The sequence below is a fragment of the Hyaena hyaena genome, unplaced genomic scaffold (assembly GCF_003009895.1).
Source record: "Hyaena hyaena isolate Hyena2069 unplaced genomic scaffold, ASM300989v1 scaffold_51, whole genome shotgun sequence".
In the NCBI taxonomy this organism is placed as follows: domain Eukaryota; kingdom Metazoa; phylum Chordata; class Mammalia; order Carnivora; family Hyaenidae; genus Hyaena; species Hyaena hyaena.
Window position 1 is genome coordinate 3,479,916 of NW_024080683.1, and position 9,211 is coordinate 3,489,126.

The window sequence follows — 9,211 nt, forward strand, 5'->3', positions numbered from 1 at the left end:
TTAACCAACTGAACCACCCAGGTGTCTCTGTATTTGTATTTTATATATACAGGCAGTCTTTGCTTTGCACGGTAGGATTGGACCATAAAAGTGTGCACACTGAAACCATGCAAAGGGATGTTAATAATAATGGGGAAATTTACGGCTGTTTCATTATCCTTAAAGTTTTTTGTCAAAACATTAAAAATTATCTTACTGTTGATTATAAATGTAGAAGAAAAAAGGTAGTGAAACTACTATTTATTTAGAGACACTGGAAACACATTTGGCAAGAACGTTTGCCTTGTTTTTGTCATAGAACTTGAGATATTGAGAAAGTGTCTTCTCTGTACCCGGTTAAACTCTCATAGTCCTTCACAAATATGGATCCCACTGCCAACAGTTATCCTTTGTGACCTCACCATCATGAAATAATTCCGAGAATTCCTTTAACGTGAAATGTTTTGCTGGTGTCACTGCCCTCAAAGACACCTTCATCTTTCTTCCTACAACCTCTTCTGTTGCTTCTGCATGTCAGTAGGAGACTTGGCCAAGTTCCCGTGCGTCTATCCGGAGTCTCTCCGATGGTGGCAATGTCAACATTTCTGTGGTCAGCCATTTCTCGTACACTTCCATTTCCTGAGATGTGAATTTGTCTTCCAGTGTTATCTCTAGTCCTTGCTGCACCAAATGCCCTCTCCTGATCATTCACTTCTGTAAACGTCACATGGGTCTATAAATTGCTTTGCCGTGGGTTTGTGAACTGAATAACAAATGTGCAGCAATGATTAACAGACATCGGAGAAGTCTTAGAGGATGTTCACTGAAGATGATGTACATCTATTATTCATGTAGTGATTTGTGGGCTGAAGAGGGACCAGCGAAGTTTGTACCTTGTCCAGTGACTCACAGGTAATGTACTGTGGTAACTGAAATTGGAAGTATGTTGTGGAACTGGTGTTATTGAACTAACCCATGGCAACTGAAATTTGTTCGTATCAGAACCATCCAAAGACAGGATTGCCTGGGTGTATATATGTATGTACGTGTGTACATTTACACACTCTAAAGAAAAATGGATCATATCATGCATGCCATACGTCAGTCTTTCAACACAATGTGGCACTCATTCCATAGTTATACACCATCATCGGAATGTAGCAGCGTTTATCTAACTTACTCTAATCGATGGACAAATAAATTGTTCTCACTTTTTTGTGATGGCAACCAATCTTGTAACGACCATTCCTGGTCATGCAACGTTGAGTCTTTGTGTACATATACATCACAGGATGAATTTCTGGCAGTGAAATTGCTAGGTTAAAAGGAATATGCATTTTAAATATTATTAAGTATTGTTGTCCTCAAAAAGGTTACATCATGCAACGTTTTCACCTACATAATGTGAGAATTCCTGTTTCACCAGCCACGTATCATCCAGTTTTGCTGTCTTTGCCTATCTGATAACATGCCCAGGACATTTTGCACATGATTTCAGAGTAAGTTTCGGGGGCTTCTCTCTTTTCTCCAAGCCAATTTTTTTTTTTTTTGTTTTCTGTTTAAGTATTTGGGGATGTAGATTGATTAGAACCTGCCAAAATGGGTGTGGGAGGTGGGAAACAATTCATATTTTGAAAGGGAGATCTCTTTGTAGGGACTTTCCTACGCAGTGCAAAGCATCTGGCCTTCCTGGTTTGTGCCCACTGAATGCCAGCAACACCTCTAGTCTTCGTGATAACCACATCTCCGAAGCCTAGCTGAGTGGCCTGCCTCACTGAAAACCACTGGCTTAGATATCTCAATCTTTTTACCAAGACTTAAGTCATTCATGAGCCATCCTGAACAAATGGACTGGATGCAGACAGATATCCTTTGAATAGCCACGCTGAACCTTAGACTGTGGTAGAGCATTCCTGGGTAATTTTTTTTTTTTTAATTCCACAAACAGTTATTCTAGGAAAGGAGCTGGGCCTTAACTACTGAGTTGACTGCACTCAGGTGGGGGAAACAGACACATACACTATAATCTTAGGAAAGTCACAACACTGCCCTAATGAGAGTTAAAATGAGGATGTTATAAGGTTTGCTCTATCTGCAAAATCTTCTGAACTAATTATTAGAAAGGACTACATAAGAATTTGCAAGATTAAAACAGAAATACAAAATGATATAAAAACACAATGGCAAACGATACTGCTTTGGACGTTGGAGGGAGAAAGGCCTTCATGGGTAGTACTTGAGTTGGATCTTTAAGGGTGAGTAAGGTTTCAAAGTGGTGGAAAGGAAGAGAAAGGGAATGCACGTAGGAGGAGAAATGTGAGCCAGGGCATGGGGTGGAAACATTCAGGACTTCTTCAGGGAACAGGTTGCTGCCCTGTGTGGTGGAAATTACGGAGTGGAGTGCAGCCAACTCAAGACAGAGCTAGGGAGGGGCGGGTGGAGACCAAATTGCTGAAATCTTTTGGGAATACGACATAGGTCTTGCAATCTGTCATTAAGCAATTAGGCTACAATCCAATAAATTACAAAATATCCTCACCATTGCTGAAGGCTAGAATTTTAAAATTTCTTAGAAAGAATTTAGTTCATGAGTATGGCTTTCTAGCCTCAATTATGGGAGATTTAGGCTCACTGTCTCTCCCAAAAGTTTAATCTTTTCTGATCACATCAGAAAAGCTATGTGGTGCTCATCTGGTTTGAACAGCTGCTAATCTCTTTTGAACAAGAAGAATGGGCTGAGAACCATCTATGCGGATCTGAACAGAAGTCATCCAGGGTAGTTATTGGGGATTTAGAGCAGTGGTTCTGAATCCTGGCTGCTCAACGAAATCACCTGGGTAGCTTTTATAAACTCCTGGAGTGAGGTCCAGACAAGTGTGTGTGTTGCTTTTTTTAAATGTTTCATTTATTTCTGAGAGAGAGAGAGAGAGAGAGAGAGAAAGAGAGAGAGACAGCGTGAGCATGGCAGGGTCAGAGAGAGAAGGAGACACAGAATCTGAAGCAGGCTCCAGGCTCTGAGCTGGCTGTCAGCATAGAGCCTGATGCAGGGCTCGAAGCCACGAACAGTGAGATCATGACCTGAGCTGATGACGCTTAACCAACTGAGCCACCCAGACATCCCAGACATGTGTGGTTTAAAAAAAAAAAAAATCACTCCCCAGATTTTAATGGGCAATCAAGATAAAAAACAAAAAAACAAAAAGCCCACAGATTTAGAGAAATCATTGAACAGGAAGCCATTGAAGCCACATGGGGGGAAGAGGCAATGGGAAAATCCTGAATGCACAGTTGCAGAATAGGCCAGGAATGTTACAGAATTCAAGAAGAGGAGACATCATTTTCTTCTATTGCTTAATCCATATTCCATTACTGTGACTATCTTATCTGAGTAAAGCACAGACCCCTCAGACCTCAAGAGAGGAAAGATAATTAGATGATTATATAGTTGGACAAGCATCTCTAGCCCCAAACTATTAGTTGTAGGGCATTGTGATCCAAGGAATGTGTAATTATCCACCACTTAGTATCATGTTAAGCAAGTCAATCAACTTGAGGGAAAGGTGGGCGGGGAACAATGGACCCTGTTTACTACCTGATCTGCTTGATAACACAGAAAGATGGAGTCCATCATGCAATTACAATAATGCAGGTCCATGCAGAAGGTCTAGTTTTTACAGCCACAAAATTGCTGTTTATTTCCCCAAGCGATTTATCTTTCCCCTATTAAGAAATAGATCTTTCATTTTTATAGCACTCGCATGAATATTCATTTATCCTTAAGTGTCTTAGAAAGCATTCCAAAATGTTTAAGAAGTGTCTGCTACCAAGAGATGCGTATTTAGGCATCTGCACTGCTGATAGATTAGGAATTTTTCTGAGGCACTGAATAATGAATTCAATTTTGTCTCTATTGGCCCTGAGTTTTCATGCAAGTCCTGTCAGTAACTGCTGACTTGCAAGGCACCATGAGGCATAAAAATTCACAGAGCGCTGATCCTTCCAGTTGATATTCATGAGAGCCTGAAATAATCCGTCAGATGGTAGAGCCAAATTCCTGTGAGCCTGCTGTCCTATGGGCCTTCTCTTCCCACGAGCAGGAAAAGGAGTCTGTCCAAAACAACTCACGTAGGGCAGGTGATGATGGAGCTAGTTGGAACTGGGAGGTGCTGTCATGATAAAAGGCAGTGACCCACAAAGCGGTGATCTTGGGAGTCCACGACAGCCCAAGGAGTCAGCAGATCGGTCTGATAGCAGTCTCAAAGCACTGATCCATTGCGCCTGATAAATGAAAGTGTGGGGGTTGTCTTTCAGCCAAAGAGACATTTCATCATTCGAGCCAAGTACACGTTTATGTGTCAGCTATGGGTGAGATGCTCAAGGGGTTTTAATGTGGGCTGGAAATGGTGGAGAGAGAGGGTACTCTCATTTGTTAATGACGAGCTCACTGCCTTGCCTGCAGGATTCATTCATTCATTCATTCAGTCATTCAGCAATCTTGATCTGAGAACAGTGTAAGATACAAAGATTGCCCCTCCCTTCCTTCCTTCCTCACTCCCTCCCTCCCTCCCTTCCTTCTATCCATCCATCCATCCATGAATATGTAAAGAGTACTTACTATGTCTTAGATGCTAGGGTGAACCAAATTTGGTGATATATTCTAACACAGGAATTTTTAACCCGGGGTCCATGAATGGCTCTACAATCCGTAGACAGACTTTGAGGGGTCAGTGGACTCGGATAGGAAAAATTACATCTTTATTTTCAGTAATCTCTAACTGCAATTTAGTGTTTGATTCCATCATGAATGTAGGCAGCAAGCCACAGCAGGATTGAAAGTATCTGTGTCTGTCACCAACGCCAATCAAAGACATTTCTATTTCACATTACAGTTTTTTAAATCTGTACAGTTTTTAAAATTTATTTATTTATTTTAAGAGAGAGAGCACACAAGTGAGTGCATAAGTGAATGCAGGGCAGGGAGAGAGGGAGAGAGAGAATTCCAAGCAGGCTCTGTACTGTCAGCACAGAGTCAAATGCCAGGGCTCAAACTCATGAACCCGTGAGATATTGACCTGAGCCAAAATCTAAAATCTGACACTTGAATGGGCTGCCCAGGCACGCCTCACATTCCAGTTTTTGCAGACACCCCCAAAAAACAATTATGCTCATCACGACTTAGAAAATTATGATAGGTTTTATTATTAAATGTGTGAATGAAGAAGCACATGCAACTATATCACAAATATACATTTTAACATTTTGTTGATTCTACTTCAACGTAATTGGTTTCCTTCATAATCCTAAGTATTTACTTAATGCATTTATTTTAAAAAAAATTTTTAATGTTTTATTTATTTCTGAGAGAGAGAGAGAGAGCGTGAGCAGGGGAGGGTCAGAGAGACAGGGAGACACAGAAACTGAAGCAGGCTCCAGGCTCTGAGCTAGCTGTCAGCACAGAGCCCAACACGGGGCTCAAACCCACAAACCATGAGATCATGACCTGAGCCGAAGTCAGACGCTTACCGACTGAGCCACCCAGGTGCCCCTATGCATTTTATGTTCTTCTTAGAAGGGACCCAAAGGCTTCACCAGACACCAGAGCAAACTTTAGCACAAAATGGTCTTGAGTCCTTGCCCTAGTGAGAGAGATAGGCCTTAAGGAAATAACTCCACCAGTATGTAATCATAAAGTGTTAAGAGCTCTAAAAAAGAAAAAAGAAAAAAAAATCCCAGGCGCGTGAGATTCCAAAAAGAAGAAGACATGATCCCCTAGTAACTAGTCTAATGGGATCTACCCAGATTCTGCTTCCATCTCTCCTGTGCCAAGCCTTGTGTGGCCACTGGGGACACAGCATCTATGCCTGCTGGCCCAGCAGGAGAAGTCAGAGCCAACTTCTCACAAGGACATACACAACCGAGATGATTTCAGTTAGAGATCAGAGCCTGAAGAAAATGAACCAGGGTAACAAGAGAAAGAATGAATGCCAGGAGGTGCTGTGGGACACCAAGGGACAGGGAAGCTCCTCTGAGGAGGTGACATTCATTTCATGCTGAGACCTGGAGGAAGAATTTGACAGACAACTAGAACAAAGGCCTGAGACAGAAACAAGCAAACCTGCCATTCCCTTGAATCCAAAGACCAGCTGAATCTTAACCAGTGGTAATCATTTCCCTTCCATGCCCTACTTTTGGAAAAAGAAATAAATCACAGGAGTCTACGGCACTCTACTTGAATGAAGACAGGTAAGTGGCTTAGAAAATGTTGGAAATAAAAAAAAAAAAAAAGAAAAGAAAAGAAAACGTTGGAAATATTTTCCAAAGTCAATAGTTGAGGCAAAAAGACTTCTTGCAGACAATGCAGTAATAAGAAAATCCACAGTATTTTTTTTTTTTATTTATTTCTAGGAGAGAGGGAGAGAGAGAGAGAGAGAGAGAGAGAGAGAGCGTGAGCAGGGGAGGGTCAGAGAGAGAGGGAGACACAGACTCTGTAACAGGCTCCAGGGTCTGAGCTGGCAGTCAGCACAGAGCCCAACACGGGGCTCGAACCCACGAACCGCGAGATCATGACCTAAGCGAAAGTCGGACGCTTAACCGACTAAGCCACCCAGGCGCCCCAGTATTTTGGGATCTGTAGTGAATCATCCATGGAAGAGTTTTTCCTTCTCAAGTGATATTTTTTCTTTTTTTTTTAATAGTTTATTGTCAAGTTGGTTTCCATATAACACCCAGTGCTCATCCCCACAGGTGCCTTCCTCCATGCCCATCTCCCCCTTCCCCTCCCTCCCACCCCATCAGTCCTCAGTTTGTTCTCAGCATTCAAGAGTCTCTCATGGTTTGCCTCCCTCCCCCTCCCCCACTATTCCCCCTGCCTTCTTCTCCCCCATGGTCCTCCATTAGGTTCCTCCTAATCCTCCTATACATGCAAACATATGGTAGCCGGCCGTCTCTGCCTGACTTATTTCACTCAGCATAACACCCTCAAGGTCCATCCATGTTGCTACACATGGCCAGATTTCATTCACATGGACCCCAATGTTCACAGCAACACTCTCAACAGTAGCCAAAACATGGAAAGAGCTTAAGTGTCCATCAACTGACAAATGGATCAAGAAGATGTGGTATATCTATACAATGGAATACTACACGGCAATGAGAAAGAATGAAATCTCAAGTGATATTTTAAAAGGGGCCTCAGGTACAGGGCCTTGAACTTGAAATCTGTTGGTACAGGCTCCAGAACTAGCCCTTGCCATTAGTTCTGTATGTGACCCTGAAGAGGTTTACCCTGTACTATTTTGTCTCTCTGGGCCTCTGTTTCCTTGTCTGTAAAATTACTGGGTTAGAAGAGATATCCCTAAGACTTCTTGCAGCAATAAACCTCCATAAATCTCTGCCTCTCTAAACAGAACGGGTCCACTTGAACCAGGCAGAAGGTTCCTAACAGGAACGTGACCCTAATGAGTATCCTCAAACTTCCAATATGGTCTCCTGGGGGACGTGTCATCACTGTGGCAATCGTATGGGATACGTAGGCAGTCAGTAGATTTTTCTTTTTTTCCCTTTTAATTAGAGAATTACTGATTAAAATAATATGTTGGGCACTTATATCTTTTTTATCTTCCCTATGCCATTTGACTTTAGGCTCTTTGGGGTAATTTGTACCATTTCTCCTGGAACATCTCTTAAGAACGAGCCCCTCCCCATCCCAAGAAAAGGAAGAAAAAGAGAGGAACAACATTTCCCACCTAGATTCTACGTAGTCTCATCCTATGAGAGCTCCACTGTTCTTCATTAATTCTTTTTTAAAGGATTTCCAGATCAAAGGAATTGGGGTAATGCTCTATATTTTTTCTCTCTCATGATTTACAATGTATACTAGCACATTTAAGAGTCTGAGAAACCCTGCAGTAAAAATTCCTGGCTAGTTCTGTTCAATTCAGAATTTCCCTAGGGGCGCCTGGGTGGCTTAGTCGGTTAAGCGTCCGACTTTCACTTAGGTCATGATCTCACGGTTCGTGGGTTCGAGCCCCGCGTCGGGCTCTGTGCTGACTGCCAGCTCAGAGCCTGGAGCCTGTTTCAGTCTGTGACTCCCTCTCACTCTGACCCTCCCCTGCTCACGCTGTCTCTCTCTCTCTCTCCTAGAAATAAATAAAACATTTAAAAAAAAAAAAAAAAAAAGAATTTCCCAATCTCAGGGCACCAGGTGGCTCAGCAGGTTGAGTGTTTGACTCTCGATTTCAGCTCAGGTCATGATCTCGTGGTTTGTGAGATCAAGCCCTCCATCAGGCTCTGTTCTGACAGTGCGGAGCCTGCTTGGAATGCTCTCTATCTCTGCCCCTCCCTTTTCTCTCTCTCTCTCTCAAAATAAAAAACATGAAAAGAAAAAGGAATTTCCCAAACTCATTTACCTGCAGCCCTCTCTTACATAACGCCTCCCAGTATTACATGGAAGGCTGGAGTACAGATCAGGGACCCAAGAAGAGCTAAATCATGAGACATTCACACTGGAATGCCCCTGTGTAGTGGCCTGAGTGGTGGCCTCCAAAAGATGTGTCCACCCAAACCTCAGAATGTGACCTTATTTGGAAAAAGGGTCATAGCAGACAAATTACATTTAGGATTAGTGTGGGTTCTAAATCCACTGAAGAGTGTCCTTCTAAGAGACAGAAAAGGACATACAGAGTCACAGCAGAGAAGGCCATGTGAAAAAAGACAGTGACTGGAGCCCTACTTCCACAGCCAAGGGTCACCAGGAGCTGGAAAAGGCAGGCAGAAATTCTCCTTAGAGCCTTGTTTCTGTTGACACCTCATTTTCAGACTTCTGGCCTCCAGGATGATTAAAGTTTCTGTTGTTTTAACCCACCGAGTTTGTGGTAATTTGTTACAACAGTGCGAGGAAACAAATACATTATTTTTACCTCCCTTTGTCACAATCTATTAGCTGAGTCATTTGGCACAAAGTGATACCTCTGATCATCATTTTCTTCATCTTCAAAGTGAGGAAAGAATACCTACTCTATATCTCTAGAGTATTTTTGAGTCTTGAAAGGAAAAATGGACACAAGGTTGTCATTTAACTAAAGAGTTCATGGATATGAACCCAGCTGCTAGGGTTCAGACCTCAAGGAGAGATGGGACATGAAATCAGAGAACACTGATGGTCATTCCTTGAACTGTTCATGTGCTCATTCAATATATACTGCTCCAGGCATTGTCATTGGCACTAGGGATC

The 9,211-nt window shown here is 42.5% G+C and overlaps 1 long non-coding RNA gene across 2 annotated transcripts; it reads left to right on the forward strand.

Annotated features, from left to right (window-relative positions):
* Window positions 1-461: 461 nt before the first annotated feature.
* LOC120230999 lies at window positions 462-7,755 on the forward strand. 2 transcript variants are annotated; one of them, XR_005528229.1, is made up of 3 exons: window positions 462-891; window positions 1,352-1,478; window positions 7,621-7,755. It is a non-coding gene; the product is annotated as an uncharacterized LOC120230999 (long non-coding RNA). The 2 variants fall into 2 exon arrangements; XR_005528228.1 differs by lacking the exon at window positions 7,621-7,755 and adding an exon at window positions 1,634-1,784.
* Window positions 7,756-9,211: the final 1,456 nt, after the last annotated feature.